The sequence below is a fragment of the Miscanthus floridulus genome, chromosome 1 (assembly GCF_019320115.1).
Source record: "Miscanthus floridulus cultivar M001 chromosome 1, ASM1932011v1, whole genome shotgun sequence".
Taxonomy (NCBI): domain Eukaryota; kingdom Viridiplantae; phylum Streptophyta; class Magnoliopsida; order Poales; family Poaceae; genus Miscanthus; species Miscanthus floridulus.
In genome coordinates, this window is record NC_089580.1 from 127909040 (window position 1) to 127931160 (window position 22121).

The window sequence follows — 22121 nt, forward strand, 5'->3', positions numbered from 1 at the left end:
CCCATGCATCTGTCTCACCAATACCCAATGGCAAATCAAGCCTAGCATTCAAGCAACACAATTAAGATCTAGCAACATCAGGTTTATAGTCCCAATTATGCACAGAACCATCTGGATTGTAAGTAAGCCTAGACTGAACCCTAGCAGCTTGATCAGTTTTCTGCCTACAAGATCTCTAGTGCCTCTTCAAGTGGCCAGTGCCAGCATTAGATCTAGAAGAAAAAGTATGCTTACACATTTTAGAGGTAGCTTTAGTGCACATTTTCCTACCATTCGTAGCCTCATAGATCTCATTAAAATCAGTCCACACAGTAGATTTAAGCTTACCAGTACCAACACTAGACGAGTTACCAACAACATATGGAGCTGAGCCATTGGAGCATGCCGGGGTCCCAGTCGCCATCACCCCTTCACCACCGCCGCCGTCCAGATTGATCGGAGCAACATAGCGCCACCGACATCGATACCAAACAAGGCAGCAACATCCTCATGGGTGTCATCGTTGTCCTCAAGGGCTAGGCCTACCGTGATCAGATCTTCTTTGCTGGTGAGCGGCCAGATGATCTCATCGTCAGCACCAGCCATGGCACCCTCGACCGCAGAGGGCTCTCCAACACCGTTCCTCAATGGTGCATGGGGCAGCCTTGGTCGCTCTATGCCATAGCTAGAGGACGATGCATCAGCCATCGACCCACGTAAAGAGATGGAGGAGGAAAAGAACAGATCAGAATAGATCAATCATCAATGGAAGAAGAGGAGGGTTAGGGTTGTACCTACGCACCTAGAGCCTAGTTCTGAAGAAGACGAGGGCCACCCAGAGAAGATGGCACACCGGTTAGAAGGACGGCGAGCGGCGGAGGAGGGACAGACGAGGAGTCGGGGACACGAACTCACATAATCATTGAGATCAAGAGGGGAGATAGGGAGATGGAGAAGGGAGAGGCGGAGAGGGAGGGGATCAGGTAGGAGGAGACGAGGAGTTGGGAGTGGCTCGCCGGTGGTAGGTGGGTCGAGGTCATCGGAGTCAGGGAGGTCGGACACCACCAGTAGATGAGACGGCGAGGCGAGAGCGGCGTGGCGGGGGAGTGGAAATGATTTAGGGTTCGGGGTGAGGGAGAGAGCACCGCATCTGCGCTCTTATATATGGGGGGAGGCAGGGGGAGCCATTGGGGCTGGGCCGCCTAGCAGGCCGTGGGGGACTCGGGGTGGGGGGGATGCTGGGCCGCTATCGGGCCGACCCTTGTAGGTGGGGCCCTGCCGTGCCAGCCCACGGGCTTGAGAGACAGACCAAGCACGGCATGTACCCCCCGGCTAGGCCAGCCTGGGCCCACTGATCATCGGGCTGTGTCGTGCTTGGGCTAGGCCAAAAATGCGGGCTTTGTGCCGGACCGTCGCGCCTCGGGCTGCATGGACATTTATACTAGTTGGTCCCCTTTCATGTACACTTGAGGTTGGGGACCAACAATACATGTAGAGGTTTGAGATTGGTGTAGCTTTACTCAACAGGTGACCCTTCTTCACCAATCTATTATTTCTGTTTTATACAACAGCTTTATCATTTGCTCGCAAAAAAATGGCTTTATCATTATCTATACGCAACCTAGATGTATATCACACTTGTGTCAAAATGTAGCATGTTTTTTGTTGGCATTTGGCAACTAACGTTGCTTCACTTTGCAGCTGTGTTTGGATTCAGGGACTAAAGTTTAAGATGTGTCACATCGGATATCACATCGGGTGTCACATCGGGTGTTCGGACACTAATAATAAAACTAATTACAGAAGTCGTGACTAATTCACGAGACGAATCTATTAAGCATAATTAACCCATCATTAGCAAATGGTTACTGTAGCACCACATTATCAAATCATAGACTAATTAGGCTTAATAGATTCGTCTCATAAATTAGTCTCAATCTATGCAATTAGTTTTGTAATTAGTCTATATTTAATACTCTAAATTAGTGTCCAACATCCGTTGTGACAGGGACTAAACTTTAGGAGGTGGGAACAAACACCCCTGTATGTAGCTATAATCTTAGTCTTGCCACACTTTTGTGGGAAGAAAAATAGCCACCTAATGAAGGTTAGGCATAAGTTAATCAAGAAATCAGCTTATATGATATGTGGGCTAGATAGTTAAGAAGTTAGGTAGACTGAATTGTGATGGTAAACAAAGATTATTGCCTATTAAGACTCCAGCTGCCCAAGGTTTTTGGAGTGGCAAATTTAGTTACCAAGCAAGAAACCTACTTAGCTTTTGTCTCCTAAGTACGTCGCTCCCAAGCAGGGGAGGAATCACCGTTCTAAAACTTGACCGTCGGGAACTGTCTGCTGCGGAGCGGCCTCCCCCGAGCAAACCTTCCCGAGGCTTCCTTGGCTAGCAAGGAGCCTTGCTTGGAGGTGCTGACAAGTGGGCCCTAGAGCCCTTCGCCCCTAGAGTTGTTGAAGCCTTTGTCCTGTTGTGTCACGCCAGTTGTGTGACCCTGCCGAAGGAGTGGCTGATAGGGCATCGTGGCCTTTGAAGGGGCAAACAGCGTAGCATCTCCGTACCTGCCAGGCGTCGGATGCCTAACGGGTTACCTGTGGCTCAGGACGTCAGTTGTTGTCTGGGCACTGGCCCGGGTATGTGCTGGGTTGAAGTTAGGCTCAGGCTGTTGTCACTTGGCAGTTCAGGGTCTTTGGTGAGCCCTCGAGCCCCAAGCAGCGGCCATGGGTGTGCTCGGGCTCTCCCTAACTCCTTCTAGAAGAGGTGTGTGTGAGCATACCCGATAGGTATAGCCCCCGGGCGATATGTGGGATCGATGGGAGGGGGGTTCCATCGGTCGGTTTCCTGTTTTTTGGGGACTTAACATATCTCTATATTTGACTCTCGTTAGTTAGACAATTACCATCACGGAAAAGACATCCGTGACCGTTTTTTCCTACTTTCGGTGTTGGTTATAGCCGTCGTCGGAAAGTTGGCTAGGGTGGTGGTCCATGAGGATCCAAATAGGCACAGTAATTCTTAGTCCACTAGCTAGTCATGGACTAGTTGGTCCATAAATAGAAACTAACAAGACTAGTTCTATAGATCTAAACATGGCCTTAATATAGCCACCCAACTCACTTGTGAAACTCCGATTCCTTCCCAACATTAGTTTGTGAACACACATGCCTTGCGGAAATCAGCACAGCTAGCCATAGTGACATCATGTGTGTACCCGTACCTGAACCCCTTTGGTTAGAAGCAAGTGGCAACCGAATGGTAAGCTGACCAACAAAAAGGGCAACTAAATAAGCCATAACTCGTCGTCATTATACTTTATAAAGTAATCATGTAAATTCGCTTTGACGTCCCTACTTTGTTGGTTTGGGAAAGTTGCCTAATTGTAGAATGGGCTACTTTTGGCTCCTACGGCAGGTATGCTGGCAATAAGAAAGCCGTAGGAGTATAATTTGGAGAAATAGCATATCAAGTACCCTCATCAGCATAATAGATGCCACACTAGCCAGTACAAAGCAAATGCTAATCCTTCAATAAAGGCAGCCAAATAAAGCAACCTGAACCCCGGTTACTAATAATATTCCCGGACTTTTGCCCCTTCCTAGTGTCTTGTGTGATGGTAAAGCCACTTTGGTACACTTCGTCTCTGCCATGGTTTTTTTTCCCATTGCCATATTCGAATGTCCTGTTTGTTTGTAGTATCTATGTATGGATGAACAAGTTTGCATAGCATCGCGTTGTTGCTTACGGTAGCTTAAAACATGATAAACTATATCATTGATTTGCTATCTTAATTACTTGCAACTATATAAAATTCCTAGCTTCAAAAGAAAATTTAGGCCGCGTTTAGTTCGGCCCCGATTCGGCGCCGGCGGAAATCCTAGGTACTGTAGCGTTCCTGTCGTGTACTGTAGCATTTTGTTTTTATTTGGTAATAATTGTCCCATCGTTGACTAATTAGACTCAAAACGTTCGTCTCGTAAAGTACAACCAAACTGTGCAATTAATTTTTAATTTCGTCAATATTTAGTACTTCATGCATGTACCGCAAATTTGATGTGACGGGAAATCTTCTTTTTGCATAGTGCCAAATTCTGGAATACGGGAAACTAAACATGGCCTTACTAGGTTGGAGATCTTTTCGACCACCGTGAACTAGTAGAACTTGTTGCATATTCTATACGATCTCGAGATCTTTGAGCATTAAAATTTTACTACAGAGTACTGACGCGTCACTTGCAAGTTTATCTAGAGTTATATTAATATATATTAATAAATTAGTAATATCCCGTCGTAGGTGTGCTATGCTAGAGCAGTAGATCGGTCATAGTTGTCAAATGATGATAGTCACAAGTGCTTCGTTCCACCTGGTGCAAACTTGAGATGCGCAATCTTCGATCTTCATATCTTTACAAGTAGTAGATCCTAGATGCAAGATTGTCATGAGATACGGATATGTAGCTGACACATGAGTCCGCCCTCATCCGTACCTACTTGTCAGTGCTACAACATGAAAATGGTCACTCAAAATTCCATCAGCCTCATATATACTTTTAAACATTACATGTTGGGTTTTCTGTTGGCTAGGTTTGTGAGCTTAGGCGTGGGAGCATGTAAAACCTCTGGGGATATCATCTTTTGAGATTTGTACCAGGGAGCTTAGAATAGGGCCTCGTTTAGATTGCGAAAAAATTTCAATCTGGTGAATAGTACCATTTTCGTCTTATTTAGTAAATATTGTCCAATTGTAGACCAACTAGGCTCAAAAGATTCATCTCGTGATTTCCAACTAAACTGTGTAATTAGTTATTTTTTTTACCTACATTTAATACTCCATGCAAACGACTAAAAATTGATGTGATGAAGAGAGTGAAAAAACTTGGAATTTGGATGACATCTAAACAGGGCCTAGCAGTGAGTGGTTTTGTGGTCCATGCAATTATGGCAAGTCTCGTTCTTTATCAAGTAATTAAAGGGCTTTTCCCCGTACCTGACTGACCAGCTGTCGAGCTCGTACCTTTTGAAGGCCTGTTGCGGTCTACTATAAACCGGACGTGAGCAAGTGATCTTTCGCTGTAACGTGTGGTGACCTCCCACTTTGGTGCTTTGAACGCTAGCTGAAACTGCTGAGGCGATTGCCTGAGTGACCGTCCGGCATTGTGCAGAGGTAAAGCTAGCCTGCCTATCTTTCCCCGAGGAAACCAAGGCCATGTTTAGATGGTAAAAAATTTCAATCCGATGAATAGTAGTATTTTCGTCTTATTTGGTAAATATTGTCCAATCGTGGACCAACTAAGCTCAAAAGATTCATCTCGTGATTTCTAACTAAACTGTGCAATTAGTTATTTTTTTACCTACATTTAATACTCTATATAAGTGGCTAAAAATTAATGTGATGAAGAGAAAGTGAAAAAACTTAGAATTTGGAGGTAATCTAAACAAGACCAAGCAAAAAAATAGCATCCGTATATGTATTCACGTGAATAGTAGATCAATGGGACATGCAATAACAGCAGATGTACTAGCTGCACTAGTAGTTATGAAGAGCAGGGATGGGCACTTGGCCCTAGGGTGCAGGTAGCATACCTCCGTATGCAGCGCAACGAACGAGGCCTTTTAGATCCTGTCAAAATTCCAAGTTTTTTCACTTTTTCTCCATCACATTAATTTTTGGATGTTTGTATGGAGTATTAAATGTAGGTAAAAAATAACTAATTACACAGTTTAGTTGAAAATCACGAGATGAATCTTTTGAGCCTAGTTGGTCCACGATTGAACAATATTTGCCAAATAAGACGAAAGTGATACTATTCATTAGGTTGAAAAAACTTTCAATCTAAACAAGGCATCATGAAAAATATATTAGGCCTGGTTTAGTTGGTGAAAATTTTTAGGAAATGGTACCGTAGCACTTTCATTGTTATTTGGTAATTAGTGTCCAATCATAGTTTAATTAGGCTTAAAAGATTCGTCTCGTGAATTTTGTCTAAACTGTGTAATTAATTTTATTTTTTATTTATATTTAATGCTTTATACATGCGTTTAAAGATTCGATGTGACAGAAAATCTTAAAAAATTTTGTAAAATTTTGAGAACACGGTACCTTTGTTGTGAAGCTACGTGTGTATCACTACCTGTGGGGAATGATTTTTTTTTAGTAACGTGGCTTGTTTAGGATAGAGCTACTTGGCTTTCATCGGGTCCCACAAACCCAGCCATCTTTAGAAATATATATTTAGAGCTGCCTTTACCAATGACTAGTATATATTACAACCCTTTTTCTTCCTCAGCCCCCCTTTCTTCCTCCTGGAGACAGATATTGTACATAGCCCGAGAAGAAAACAAGGAGGAGCTTGGGCAACTTTAAAAACACACACAAATCTAAGATGACTAGGAATAATATCCGCCTCTAGAAAACAGATTTCTACACTCGGCTAGAAATAACTGCCACTTTGAAAAATCCATTTCTAGAGGTAGCTTGTGTTTCCAGCTGCCTCTAAGGCCTCGTTTGCTGGTCTGAAACTTGGCTGAAACTGGCTGAAATCACTGTTCTGGCTGAATTGTTGTGAGAGAAAAACACTGTTCCGGCTGAAAAAAGAAGCCGAACAAGCTGAATATGAGGTAAGCCGAACATAGGCTCCTTACCGTAAACCTATAAATAGGCGTAATTTTGCAGGTTACCCTAATTATTTAAAATTTCATTGTACAAGTTGTCAACATTATACAGTTGTCCATTGCTATGCAACATGTGCTGTTGCTGTCCTCGACAATCCGTTTTCATTGTACGAGTTGTCAACATTATACAGTTGTCCATTGCTATGCAACATGTGCTGTTGCTGTCCTCGACAATCCGTTGAGATCCTGTCCAGCCGTCTTCACAAATCTCAACTTGGAAGCAGAATAAAGCGCCCAAAGTGACAGACATGGACACTGGAGTGTGTGTGTGTGGTGGGTGGGTGGGTGGTGGGGTGTGTGGGGTTGGGGGGGGGGGGGGGGGGGGTGTTTGGGGTGGGGGGGGTTGGAATCCTTGGAACACACACAACACACCCTAGCTCACCGAACAACAGTGACAGCAGAGCTGCAGCGTGCCGCACGCCGCGTGCTCCATCCCCAGACCACAGACCAGTCAGCGGCCGGCCACGGCGAGGTCTCGCCTTTCCGCCGGTGCGCGCGGCTCGTTGAGACAACGTGACATCGAGGTCGAGGGACCGGCCGGCCCGAGTAAGCGGACGCGCAGTCACCAAAGGAAGTGGTGATTCCAAAATTCCAAAGGGGAGCAAGGCTCTGAGAGTCCAAGTGAATCGGCAAACTCTAGCGCTAATCTCTCGTGCTCGGAGTGACTGTCCTTCGGGCTTGGACACCGGCCGCTGGGGCGGATATGCGCAGTTGAGCAGAGCTAGGAGAGGTGAGGGGGGCTGAGGGAGAGAGCCAGAGAGGTGCTGCCGTCAGTTTGTGCCGCCAACTGCTTCCGGTCGATGGCTCAATACGAGCGACGAGAGCATAGAGCGTCGGGAGATATCAATGGGTTTTTCTGGAGTCTATGACTTTGTGGGCTGCTATTGCTAGTTGTTCTATTGGGCTTGTGGGCCATATTTACAACATCCAGTATACCAGTATGCTATACCATTATATATTTGTATATGTATTTGTTTTTGTTCCCAAAACATGGGTATTCCATGGCATACAGGTGCATACCCCTGGCGTGGCCCATGCTTCACGCTGTCTCCAACAGGAGACCTATTCCGAAACCCAAACCTAAAATGCGTTTATAACATAATACCTATAACGTCCAACAAAGTATCTATATGGAAGAACCATTTTAGATGTCAGGAGAGGCATAACCTAAATTTAAGTATTCTCTCTCCTGAAGACCCATTTATAGAAATGGTTGTTTTTTGAGTCTTGTTGTTGGAGAAGACAAAAAAATAAGCATTGAATTCTTTGTCTGTAACGCTATCCAAAAGATGAATAAGTCTTATATTTTGAGTCCCGATTTTTTAAGACCGTCTCAGACTGTATCTAATATGGAGACCCAAACCTAAAATGGGTAGCGACAGACCCAAAATCAGCCTCCAACAGAGTACCTATACGGGAGACCTATTTTGATTTACCTGAGAAACACAACCCAAATATGGGTATCTCTCTCCTGGAAACCTATTTGTAGAAATGATTCTCTTTTGGGTCTTGTTGTTAGAGAAGATGTCGAATATGTATTGAACCTTTTACCTGTAACACCAACCAAAGTATGAATAGGTCTTGTATTTTAGGTGGTGGTGTTGAAGATAGCTTTACTCGTGCTCAAATGCATCGCGCTGCATGAATGGTGTTTGGTTCCACGGACTAAATTTTAGTCCATGTCACATCGGATGTTCGGATAATATTTAGGAGGACTAAACATTAGTTAATTATAAAACTAATTACATAGATGGAGACTAATTTATGAGATAAATTTATTAAGCCTAATTAATCTATTATTAGCACATATTTACTGTAGCACCATATTGTCGAATCGTGGACTAATTAGCCTTAAAAATTCGTCTCGCAAATTAGTCGTAATCTGTGTAATTAGTTATTTTTTTCATCTATATTTAATAGTTCGTATATGTGCGCATGGCAAAGTTGATAGACTCCGCCCTCCGAGGTCCCCATACCCCAGCAGTGCATGGCTCTATTTCTTCTCGTAAAAAAATAAATTAAAATACTGTTTTAACTAATTTATTAAAAAATACTATTTTAGCTAAAAAGACGGGCTAAAAGTAACGATTAGGGCCGTCTACTATGCATGCAGGAGTTGCAGAAATGCAGCGGCCAACTGACATGACATGATCTGTATGGTGATCTGCTCCCACACGAATCTGTGGTCGCCTCTGACGTGACATCGTGACTATACACGGTGGCCAGTGGCGGAAAACAAGGTACTGTATCAAATTATATGTCATTTTTTTTTACCGTAAGTTTCATTGATTTATAGGAAATACGCGTAATATTTATATCTATAAATAAATTTATTAAAAAATAGATTTAAAGATTTTTTTAATGATATTAATTATGTACTATATATATTAATATTTTTTAATATATATTTTGTTAAAGTTTTTTTTAAAAAAATGAAAACGACTGATATTTTAAGACGTAGGCAACAGAGTGTTGCTTATGGATCCACGGACTGTAGTTTACAGTACATGAGCTGATGAAACACCGCGCTACAATTGGCATCTGCACACTCAAGTTTATACTGATGAGAGCTAGCTTTCCCGCACCCTGATTCGAACAGCATGGAGCAGCTTGATAGCACACCGATGAGACGTAGCAAGACCCGACCACCAAGGGAGTCCTCAGCTGAGCTGGCAATGTTCGAGCACCGAGGAGTCCCCAACGTAGCTAGCAATGTCTGAGCACCGAGGAGTCCTCGACGTAGCTGACGATGTTCGAGCACCGAGGAGTCTCCGACGTAGCTAGCGATGTTCGAGCACCGAAGAGTCCCCGGCGTAGCGGGCGATGTCCGAGCACCGAGGAGTCCCCGGCGTAGCTGGCGATGTTCGAGCACCGAGGAGTCCCCAGCGTAGCTGATGATGAAGCACGAGCGACAACAGTCTGGTCAACTGGTTGGCGACGAAGTGAACATTGAGTAGAAACGACCGGCGAACAGTCTGATCAACTGGTCGGCGACGAAATCCATGAACCTAGCGGTCCGACCAGTTGATCGGTGGAGAAGTCTGAACACTAGGTGGTCCGATCACCTGGATGATGATCCTGCAATACAAATATGTAGAACGGGCAGTACATGATGTAAAATATATAAACTCCGGAGAAAAATCAGCAATGGCGATGAAATAGCGTATGTAGCTCGGCGATCAGTTGGTGTGAACACTTAGTGTTATTCTGAAAATGTATTTATATTTAATACAAACTGCTTGACCAGTTAGTGTGTAGCTGAGTCTCCAGCCCTAGTTAACCCGTTAACCATAACGCGGAGCGTGGAGCCCGTGTGCGTGTAGGAAGAACAAAGCGTCGCTAAGGAGCTGCTACCGACCACCCATAACGCAGAGGGTAGACGCTCGTGCACGTGTAAAGAGGAGCTAGAGACAGGATCGTTTCTAGAGACATCCGAGCGTCAACATGATTGTTCGGGGTTCGAAAAATCGTTTGGAGAGCAAACATAAAGAAAACAGTTTGGAGAAACAACGTGGCAATATACGAAGATTGGAGAATATTTAGAAGAATATTAAAGCGTAACTTAGCTTTAGACAGAACGTCTGGTCAGCGTGGCAGCAGGCGGTGAGTTGTTGGTGAAGACGACATCGGAGACGGTTCCGAGATCGGATCTGCAGTCGCAGGTGCTGGGGTGATCGGCGCAGAATCGATCTACATCGGCTCGATGAGCTCTCCGACTTCGTCAGCGTTGATGATCCACGAGATCGATCCGACCGTGAAGATCTGACCGAGCTGCGGGAGAGACGAAGAACCTACGGAACATACTATCTTGTTCGATATAGAAACAGCACGCACACCCCTACTTAACGCGCCAACTGTCGACAGAATATCGTCGGCAGTCCTCCAAGAGGTATCCCCGAAGGTAGATTGATCAGCAGAGAGGCGTGTAATCAAGAACAAGGCAACAGAGACACACGAGTTAGACAGGTTCAGGCCATCAGTATGACGTAATACCCTACTCCTGTGGTCTGTTGGTTTGTATTGAAGGAGGCCCCTGCCCGCCTTATATAGTCCGGAGGGCAGAGTTACAAGTCGGTTAGATCTAAAAAATAACCAAAAAGTAATAACAGATTACAATAACCATGAGATCATACATATCCTAACAAATCTCGTAATATCTTTAGGATATCTTTCCAGTGTCTTACAAGAGGCGTCGAGCAGAGTCGTGCCCCGCAAGGTTTCGTCTTGTAGGCTAGACCACCCCTGGGGGCGCAGCCCATATGGTCCGCTGTGGATATCCGGGGTCGTACCCCACCGTAATTGTCATGAAAGAATAAACTTTAACGATACAATTGTCATGAATCTCTAAACGCAGCTATGGTTCAGTTTCCCACCGACACCGACAATGATGTAGCAAATGATTTATAGAAGGCACTCCAAAAAAAAAACAGGCCACCAGATTTGTCACAAACTCTGAAACAACTGAACCAGTGAAATTTACAAGTACCGGCTAACTAAAGATGCTACAAATTATTTCAAAACTCTGCATAAATTAGATATGTTTCAATAACAGAAACAAACAAATTAGAGTTAAAATTTGAACTGCAAAATCACTCTGAACATAAATTACAGCTGCTACATCAGATATATTTTGATTGCAGAAAAACAAACAAATGCTCATTTTATTAAAAAAAGTTCAGATTTTCTAAAACATCTATGGCATTGGATGGGTCATTTCATTCAAGGAACAACTTCCTCTTCATATAAGCAATAGAAGATCACTAAAGCACAAGCAAAACAAGGCCATTGCAAACAAATATAGCAGAATCAACATAAAAAACTAGGAAACATCTCAACCTACTAAGAACATAATCCAAAGGTAAATGATTGGAGTTAGACAAATGCAGCAAAAGAAATGAAGTCAGAAAAATGAAGAAACAACATAAAATTGTGTTTTCTTCTTCCCTTTTCTGAGAGGGGGGCTCAGCTTCGCCTTTGCTCAATCATTTAACCGTATCCCTAGCATCTCTTCTCACCAAATCAACTTTTCCTAGTACGATAAGCAGCATTGTCCTGGTTATCACACAAGGAATGGCATGACCATCCAAGGACAAAGCCACTATCACAGAACATAATTGAAAAGGTTTCTAAGAGAGGAAAGGGAGGATTCCAGTTTGGTACCCATAGGCCATAGCAGCCTTGGTTGCTCAAAGCTGCTTATGTCAGGGTTGTTGATCATTGCCCCACATTGGAATTTTATGGCTTCATTCTTGACGGGCATTTACATATTAGTCCCACAAACATTAACCCAGTACCAGGATCAAATCCAGCAGGAAGGCAGGTGAAGAAGAATAGCCTTAGATCACGGTAGAGCATCAACAGGACATGCAAAAGAACAAGCAGATAAAAGCACACGAGGACAAAATAAAAGACAGAATAAAGTATGAACGGACTCAAAGAGTGGATTAGCTGCAACAGTGGCAAGACCAAAGTAAAATGTCTTAGAGGCAATTGCAGGGGAAGGAGATCACCACTGCAGCACATCAAGAGAAGTATTCATGTTCCAACCATCCATTAGTAGCGAAGATATGCGGACGACCACTACTCCCAATCAGAGCATCTCCAATATTTCCCAAAACCCACTCCCAATCTTGGTTTTTTGGCATGATTGAAAGAAAGGCCTCTCCAATCATGGGAAAATCGATTGATACGCACATGTGCACATAGAAAGAAATGGCCTGCTCACATGTGAATAGCACACGCATAGAGAAACTTTCACACACATGACCAAAAAAGTACAGCCATGCTCATGGTAATAATTTGACATGTCTATCCTCTTGAATGATCAATCAAGATTCATCAAGGCCATGGCACGCTATTAGGAACACTAATGCCAAGGCTAGCAGCCCAAAGGGATTTCCAGGCCAATGCCCAAGGGCTGTTGACACAAATCACAACTACCAATTTTTTCCATAGGAAGACAATGACAAATAAGTTTTCTCTGTGTCGGCACAAATCAAAACTAACAATTTTTTTATAGGACGACAAGGAAACAAATGGTTTGTCTATGTTAGCACAAATCACAACTAACAATTTTTTTCTATAGGAAGACAAGGGAAAAAAGTTTTGCCTGTGTCAGCACAAATCACAACTAAATTTTTTTTTCTATAGGAAGACAAGGACAAAACTATGGTGTGTTCTAGCACAAATCACAATAAACAAGGAAAAGCTGTGTTAGCACAAATCATAAGAAACTATTTTTTTTCTATGAAAAGACAAGGACAAAAATGTGGTTTGTGCTGGCACAAATAACAATAAACAAAGAAAAAGGTGTGTTAGCACAAATCACAAGAAATATTTTTTTTCTATGAAAGGACAAGGACAAAAATGAGGTGTGTCTTGGCACAAATCACAATAAACAGGTTTGAAACGCAAATTGGGTCCCCTTACTGAATGTTTTTGTTCAAACCTTGTGCCATTAAATTTTGAAATAAACAAATTAATTCTAAGCTAATCAATTTGTCTTTTTATATGCAGGGTGCTTCTGCAAGAGATTTGGAAATGAATATTGAAAGTTATTACAAATTCGATTCAAACAATGTGAATGCCAATTATAATGAGGTAAATTCAAATTCCACTTATTGCATATTATGACACCTACAATTGCGGTGTTAAATACTTGTAATTTACACTATTCCTGATTGCAACTAATAACTTAGTGTTTTATTTGTTTTCCTGATTACAACTACTAGGATTTCTGAACCAGCCAGCACAACACCAGCTAATGCGAAGAAGAATAATTTCAAGGAAATGATCAGTCAGAAGTAGTAACACACTTTGGCAATGATTTGGACAATGAAGAACGAAATGATCAATCAAAAGCAGTAACACTGTTTGGCAATGATATGGAGTTTGATGTGTTTACTAAACAAGAGAATTGTTTAAGTTTATAGATCCCTCACCTTTCAACTACAGGCTTTAATGTTGCTTGTTTACCAAATAAGAGAATTGTTTCATTACTGAGAAACACGACAGTTGGTTGTACAGTTCCATTGTCACTAGAGCACCACAATTATGATTGAGATAAAGACCTATAGTATCTGGAATCATATAACCTAATCAATTGATCATATGAAGGTCAGAACATAATTAATTATTTCTCTAGTTTCAACTCAATCACCAGTCACCACATGGGCTTATGCAAATTATATGTAGTTGGGGTCCAGTAAGACATTACACAATTCTAGAAAATATGGAAAACAGACAAACTGTGAATCCCAAACCGTAAAATACTGGAACTTATGCTTTCTATAATCAGCTTCTTCCTTTTGGCCCATGCAAAAGTTGGAGCTCAGGTCAACTACACCATGTACAACCCACTACACACCACCCAGGTCAACAAAGTTGGAAGGATTCTTGTGGAAGAATGATTTCCTTACTAATAGGCAACCCCTGCAAGCAAAAAGGGACATATTGCATATCCTTAGCACTAAAATTGCGGTGCTCGATACTTGTAATTTACAACATTACTGATTGCAATTATTAAGAAACTGAATGTTTTATTTGTTTGTTTTCGTGAATACGAAAGATTAATAGGAACAGAGACTACTATGGACAAGAACAATGGGGCGTACCCAGTGCGGGGTCTGGGGAAGGGTGTTAGTGGCAAGCCTTACCTACGACTATTGTGGATGCATCTTATTTCTTGCACCAACACAACTTGAAAGTAGCTGGAGCAAAAATGCAGGCCAAGCTCTATTAATAGTTTCCAGATGACAAAAACAACTAGATTCGAAAATCATCAATAACGGTACAGGTCATGATAAACTAGATTTTATCGAGACATGAAATGTACTCACAATTGCTTAAAATGCAGGCCTCAAAGCAGTCATCTCATAGTTGCAACAACATGCAGGATGGACATTGCAGAACTTTAGCAAAGATGACAGACACCCAATAGTTAATATCTCAATAATAAATATTTGCAAAACAACAATGACAGAGCCTTAGGTTTTACAACAAGATCAAATTGAAACATAAAAAAGAGTTGTTCACAAGAATCACAACATGCATTGTAGTAGAAGATATATTTTGATCCATTTAGAATAGAAAGAAATGAAGGGCGGGCCTGGTGCAAGCGGTAGTCTTACCTGCCTGTGACCGGAAGGTCCCGGGTTCGAGTCGCGGTCTTCTCGCATTGCACAGGCGAGGGTAAGGCTTGCCACTGACACCCTTCCCCAGACCCCGCACAGAGCGGGAGCTCTTTGCACTGGGTACGCCCCTTAGAACAGAAAGAAATCCAAGCAACTTAAGTTACAGTGGACTGTAACAGAAGATATAATTCAAATCACAACAATGAGCACTTGTCACTCACTGGAACCTACATACACCATAACCGTAGTAGGCTCCAGATTCAAGTAAAAGAAACAAGCACAGCTATATCCGAATGTCAAACTGAAACATGAACAAGCACTGCATGCAAAACCAGATCTACAGATCCAAAGCAAACACCATTGATGACCATAAGAAACATTTTGTTAGACTAGATCTTGAGAATCTATAGCCAATCCAAGCGGTCATATCTGGTTACTGAAATAGTCATTTGAAACAGCTATTTGACACATAAACAACCAATTCAATCAGCTATATATGATTGCCCAAAATAGCATTTTGAAATCTATTTATTGACACCTAAATAGACAACTCAGTCTGTACATAAACACTAGATATTATTACCTTCTCTGCAGAAGCACCTTCAGAAGTTGCCTCACAACTTACTCTATATTTCCTTCCACGTTTCTTCACAAGTAAATAGGGCTGGCATTTCTAATAGTAGGTGGCACCTGAAATTAACAAAGAAACATACCAAAACACTGTATTCTTTTTCTGGAGTTGACTCAAGCGTAACCACAACATATGACAATGTGATAAGATCATGCACAAAAGAGAAAAACTGAGAGAGGATAGAGCTACTTTACACCGCAAACAAATAAAATGATAAGGAAAATAGTCTTGTGAAGCCCCATCTTACAACAGATGCATAAATAATGATGAGAGTGAGAGAGGATAGAGCTCTGGCTGTCCTCTGGCTAGCTGCTGCTAAGGCAGGGAGACAGAGAGAGAGTGGGTGGGTGGAGAAGACCAACATAATGTAAGAGTTGAGATATGCTAGTAACATGCAGAGATTAGTAACAGTTAATAAAAGACCACATTTATGCAACAACTTAGGATCAACCGAATCATAATGTTAAAACATAAATGTTGTGGTGTGCTCAGAACACCACAGTATTTCATCTCGTCTAACTCGACCACTAAAACTCAATGACCTAAACATTGAACAAAAACAACACTAGGCACAGAGGTGTTCCAGGAGCTCTGCCATTCAGTAGAAGCAGAGGTGTTCCAGGCAAGCGTCGAGCACAAAGGTTGCCCCCAAGCTGCCCACCAAATAGGAGAAGAAACTGACTAAGAGGACGAAAATACACAAACACCCCCCCCCCCCCCCCCCCCGAGGGGCGAAAAAGCACTAGGCACAAGGAATTGACCAAGCAGCAAGATAGTATTACTAATTGAAATAATGCAGAACTTCTGGCAGTGCGTCATCTCAAATTTTCAGCAGGCTCAAAAAACATAAATTACTAAGTAGCAAAGCTCACTTCCCCATCTGCATCCAGCGCAAAGTCAATACTAAATTAAACTGGTTATAGTAGCCACACCAAACAAAACTGGAAGATAATTCTAAGACAATCAGACACACATGTGCACACACTCGCACAAAGGAGGTGGGCCACGCAATATACACACACCATTCATCTCGAAGACATTTGTGTAAAAAGATTAAAAGGAAAAGAAAAGAACAGAATCATCCAATTATCCCAGACACATCAAGTAATAGCAGCATGCAATTTGATATCGGCAGGCAAGTCTGTGATTTTGGCATGAAGGTAAAACAATCAACATATTACAGTTTTCTTTTTAATATAATGATACGCAGCTCCCCTGCATGTTCGAGGAAAAATCAACATATTGCAGTGATATTTTCAAGCTACTTGTATCAAGCTGTTGCACTGAACCATGTTCACCTTTATGAGCGTCAACTACAAGAAAAAGAATCATATATGGTTCCAAATATTACATTCATTTTCTTACAAGACTCCAAGGGAACTGCAATGTCCATAACAAGATGCTAGATAACAATACAGACTTACAGAGACTGTGTGTTGGCACAAATCAGAATTAACAAAGTTCATGAAGTGTTAGCACAAATCACGAGAGACAATTTTTTTCTATGAAAGGACAAGGACAAAAACTTGGCTTGGGCAAGCACAACCACAATAAACAAAGGAAAAGGTGAGTTAGCACAAATCACAAGAGACAATTTTTTTTCTATGAAAGGACAAGGACAAAAACTAGGTGTGGGCAGGCACAAATCACAATAAACAGATGAAAAAAGGAACACTGTTGCTTTTGTGTGAAGGCCCTTGGCAGGTTTAAATCGAAACACTGTTGCTTTTGTGTGGGGTCATAAATGCAGGACATTTCTCCATTTCAGACAAAACTAATAACAGACCCAAAACGACACAAATTGACTGCAGAGCAAATCCTAAGGCACTAAAATTGCATATCGTTGCTAATAGGCAACCCTTGCAAGCAAAAAGGGACATATTGCATATCCACGGAACTAAAATTGCGGTGCTCAGTACTTGCAATTTGCATCATTGGTGATTGCAATTAATTAACCAAAAGATTTATTTGTTATGCTTTCTTGAATAGGAAAGATTAATAGGAGTAGAGCACTACGACTACTATGGACAAGAACAATAAACAAAAAAAATTCATTAATATACTGTGGATGCATCCTATTTCTATAGTACTGCACCAACACAACTTCAAAGTAGCTGAAGCATATTTTGAAAGCTGTGAGGTTTTCTGAACTCAAAACTCAGTATTCCATATGTGAGAAAATTATCTATTAATAGTTTCCAAATAACAAAAACAACTAGATTCGAAAATCATCAATGAAGGTACAGGTCATGATAAAACTATATTTTATCGAGACATGAAATGTACTCACGAATGCTTAAAATGAAGGCCTCAAAGCAGTCATCCCATAGTTGCAACAACCTGGAGAATGGGCATTGCAGGTCTTTAGGAAAGATGACAGACACCCAATGTTCAGAGGAATAGATGCAACTAAAAATCGATGCATACAATCTTACCAAAGGATAATATGGCCACTCAAAAATGCTTACAATGCAGACCTGAAAGCAGCCATCTCATAGATGATGGCAACCTGGAGAATGGAAACATGGACAAAGATCACATTTCTAACAATAAGCAACATATTTCAGATCACCCAATGCAGCATCTATATCCTACCACTACTGCTAGCTTCTATATCCAAGCAAGCCACTAACTGAAAAATAGGAGCTAATAGCACTCTTAAAAGGATGTAGTACCAAGCACGAGAAATATTCAGTTAACCATTGTAATACTCAAGGAGCATAGTTGACTGAACCAGAATTTAGACTTTACATATTCACACAAGGGGTAGTAAATGCAAGCTATAAATTCGGAAGCTATAGCAGACAATCATGTGCTAAATTCGGAAGCTTGATACTACTCAGAATATCGTAAAATTCTCACAAGGGGTAGTACTAGTAAGCTAGGTAGCAGACAATCGTGTACTAATAAGCTATCTAGCAGACCATGCATATTCATACAAGCAACTTCAAAATACAATATATTTAGCTTCCTGGAAGCCATAAATATTATCGATCGAATAAGTGTACATCATAACGAACTGGAAAGAAGTGGTCAGCAAGATACCATGACGGCCATGAAAGCCAACTGAACATGAAAAAAAATTACTACCTATGCAGCCTACACAAGATATCATGACAATGCTGCAAATAGCATTATATACACTGACAGATGGAGGGGTGAGCATGTGTGCAGTTACATATTACTTTTACTGCATGCTTATATAGACTGATAGATCTGTCTAAAACAAAATGTGTTATTAGTTATAAGTACTAGTCTTAGTCTAATATTACTTTTACTACATGTTATAGACTAATACGAGTGTGCTAGACAGTGGATACAACAGATAACCAGCCCAAAACAAAAATGTGTGAATTAGTTGCCTGTACTAGTCTTAGCATAATATTTACTTTTACTTGTATGCTTATAGACTGACAGACGGACAGTGGACACGATAGATAACCGGACCTGAAACAAAGTGACAGACAGTGGACAACACAAATTGATAAAGTGAATGAAATATCCCTTGAAATGAATGCTACTGTCTTTTAAAAGCCAACTCAAGAACAAAATCCAGCGACAACGGAATATTAATTGCATGAAACAACAGAGGTGAACAACATTGAAGGGATGCAGCTGCTCCGTCAGAGGAGCAAATAACAAAAGAAATAGCAAGTGGCCTGAAAACCAGAGTAAATCGAAGATAACGACACCTGAGCCAAAGAACCTCAAAGTACCTCCCAGAAAAAAACAATCTCTACTTCTAAGGAGTCTGTCCCAGAAGAAACAGAAACAGAAAAAACCATCTCTACTATACACAGTTGGTACTGTTCCTAGAACACATTCGAATATACACTTTGGCGTTTTTGGTTAATGAACACAAGCAGCCACCATTCAGTTTTCAGAAAAAAAAAAAACTGTTAAGCTACATATAAAACACCGAAGATGATGAATGCAACATTCACATGCCTTTATCTATTTGAGCTTTTGGATCAGCAGAGTTCATCTATTTTGAGATACTTTCAGTTAATGAGAAGTAGGGCATTTAATTTCCAGAAAAAAACAAACAACATCACAAAATGTGGGGTTCAGTGATTCTCCATCGATTACCCAATGGCATGCCTTACTTTCAGCATAGTAGCTATGCTCAAGCCCACATATCTGCAATTGAAAATTTGTTCAACCCCATCAAGTAAGACAGACAGTGCTGCATATAGAATAGAAAAAAAGAAAAAGAAGAACCAGACCGTTACACTGTTACATAGATAGTATTAACAGTTTAGCTTCACATTGCACTCTTAGTTTTTACCACCATAATCAGTGCCGTCTTCCTCTCACATGAACTAGACTGGAAGTATGCTAACTGTGACAAGTACTAGTTACTGCCCTGACAGGAATAGAACTTGAAAACAAGCAGAGAGATAGTAGAATAATTTTTACACTACAGTCAATGTGACTCAAAACGGCCAAAAAAATATTAGCTAAAGTAATTGGAATTTGGATACATAATTAGACACAAACAAATTTCAATCCACTCAAGATCAGCAAAAGAAAAAAAAACAGCTCCTCAAGAGGAGAGCCTCTAATAATCCGGATCAGACCCATGACTAAAAAACCATAAACAGGTGCTGCAGAAACTAAACAGTAGTCTTTTTTTTTTCTAATGCAGCACCAGTCTGTGTAGTTGTTGCCGAGCATGGTAAAATGATTGTGCCCAGCAAAACAATGCAAAGTATAGTAACATTCATGCCATCCGTAGGCAAGTATGGAGCCACAACTGAAGACTGGGTGTAGGTGCTAACGGGTGCGCTCTCCAGTGCCGGACCGGCAAATTGTCTGGTAGCATAATTTTGAGACGACTTAAAAAAAATAGGGAAAACGGTGTTTTTTTACCGGTGCAGAAGTCGAATTGTGATTTTAATCTTATTTTTTTAACTTTGTGATTTTACCTCTTTTATTTTGAAACGAATCAGCAGTTTGCCCTGGTTTGAATGTCCGTTATTTAGAGGCTGATTAAACGATTTAAAAAATAAAACACATAAAATTAGATGCGAAATAACTGAAATGTTCCTTATCACAGTTATCCCATCCAAAAAAAATAGGGGTACAATAGTTAAAAAAACAGGGAATAAAATCACAATATCGATATAAAATAGGAGATATGGATGCAAGAGCCCTAAAAAATAACACGTACAATAGTTTGTCTTCTAAATTGTCTCATAGTAATTCTAGAGTCCTTAATTTATGCATACAACAAATGAATGTTTGTTAGTTGTATGACAACAACCACTTGTACAATGGTGTATAAATTGTCTTATAGTCCTAAATTTTAGCTATGAGGTGATTGCTTCGCGAAACAACCACCTCTGTCTCTTACCTCTCTCTCTTCCATGTCACCAAAAATCCGATGTAGCACTGCATGAGACAACCTATGAGACTGCTTACAGTATACCAATGTACTTGCCCTAAGGAACATCGGACCCTATGAGCGCATGGATAGTCCATCCAACAGACAGAAGCGTCGCCTGAGAGGGAGACAGATTTCAGGGCGACTGTGGAATAGGAAATGTGCTGAATATAACTAGGAATCCTAATTATAAAAAAATCCTTTTACGTCTGTTTTTGGAAACTAACGGCACCACGTGTCAGTAAACGAACCCAACTCGCTCGCATGGCAACAAAACCTCATGACGGTCTCTTAAATCTAAATAAAATACAAAAGCATAAACAAATAATATATTAAAAAACCTATAAGCCTGTTCAGTTGGCTGGTTCGTATCAGTTGCTGGTTCGTGAAGATGTACTGCTGGCTAGATTGTGTGAGAGAAAAATACTTATTCCAGGCTATAAATTTACGATCAGTTTACGATAAGCCACAGCCTAAACGAACAGGCTGCATGAATTTCTTGTAAGCTTCTTGCCTCTATTCTATCACTCACGTTGCTGCTAAAAAAATCACTCACACACGAGAATACATGAAGCTCCGGATAATGTACGTGACTCGGACTACAACTTCAGACAGGTACCACTTCAGCGCTTCGTCTGGGTGGCTTTCGATTTGGATTACACAGGTTTTCGAGGTAACCTAGATAGTTAATCCTAATCAAACAGATCTCTCCGGTCCTAATTAAGTTGAATAGAAATTCTAACCTAAAAAAGCCAAAGTCCTATTGTAACGTGTAGTATGCTCCAATTCTAAATATACACATGGAGTGTTAGCTATCCATATTTGATCCTTAGAAAAAGACAATTAAATATTCTTGCGTGAGGAAAAACAAGTTTCATCTCGCAAAGAAAAGGAAAAAAGAAGTTTGAATAGTGAAAAGCAATCCGTATAGAATACTATAACAAGTATACACAAGCATGTATAAATATCGAACACTACGGAGCAAATCAAAACTTCAAATGATTGCTTCTCCCCACGGAGACGACAACCTACACCTTTGCAAAGAAGCAACTCGCCGTTTTTTACACCAAAAAATATGAGTATGAGTAACTAAAAAAATAATATGTACCATTAGATTTTATAAAGATCTAAGGGTCTACATTAAATATATATTAGTTAGAACTAGAATTTATGAATTAGAAAAAAATCTCAATCGAGATAAGAAAAACCACTCCTATATACCTAATTAATGGTATATCTCACCACATGACTGTGAAGTTTTTTTTTATCAATATAGGAGTTCTAATCCAATTCCATGGTCTAGTGAATACA

General features: G+C 41.0%; 1 long non-coding RNA gene across 1 annotated transcript; it reads right to left on the reverse strand.

The window, feature by feature from the left end:
• Nucleotides 1-13830: 13830 nt before the first annotated feature.
• Nucleotides 13831-14553, reverse strand: LOC136493192 (uncharacterized). Its single transcript, XR_010768315.1, has 3 exons — nt 14500-14553; nt 14317-14370; nt 13831-14092 (listed from the first exon to the last, which is right to left on the reverse strand). It is a non-coding gene; the product is annotated as an uncharacterized lncRNA (long non-coding RNA).
• Between the last annotated feature and the right edge of the window lie 7568 nt (nt 14554-22121).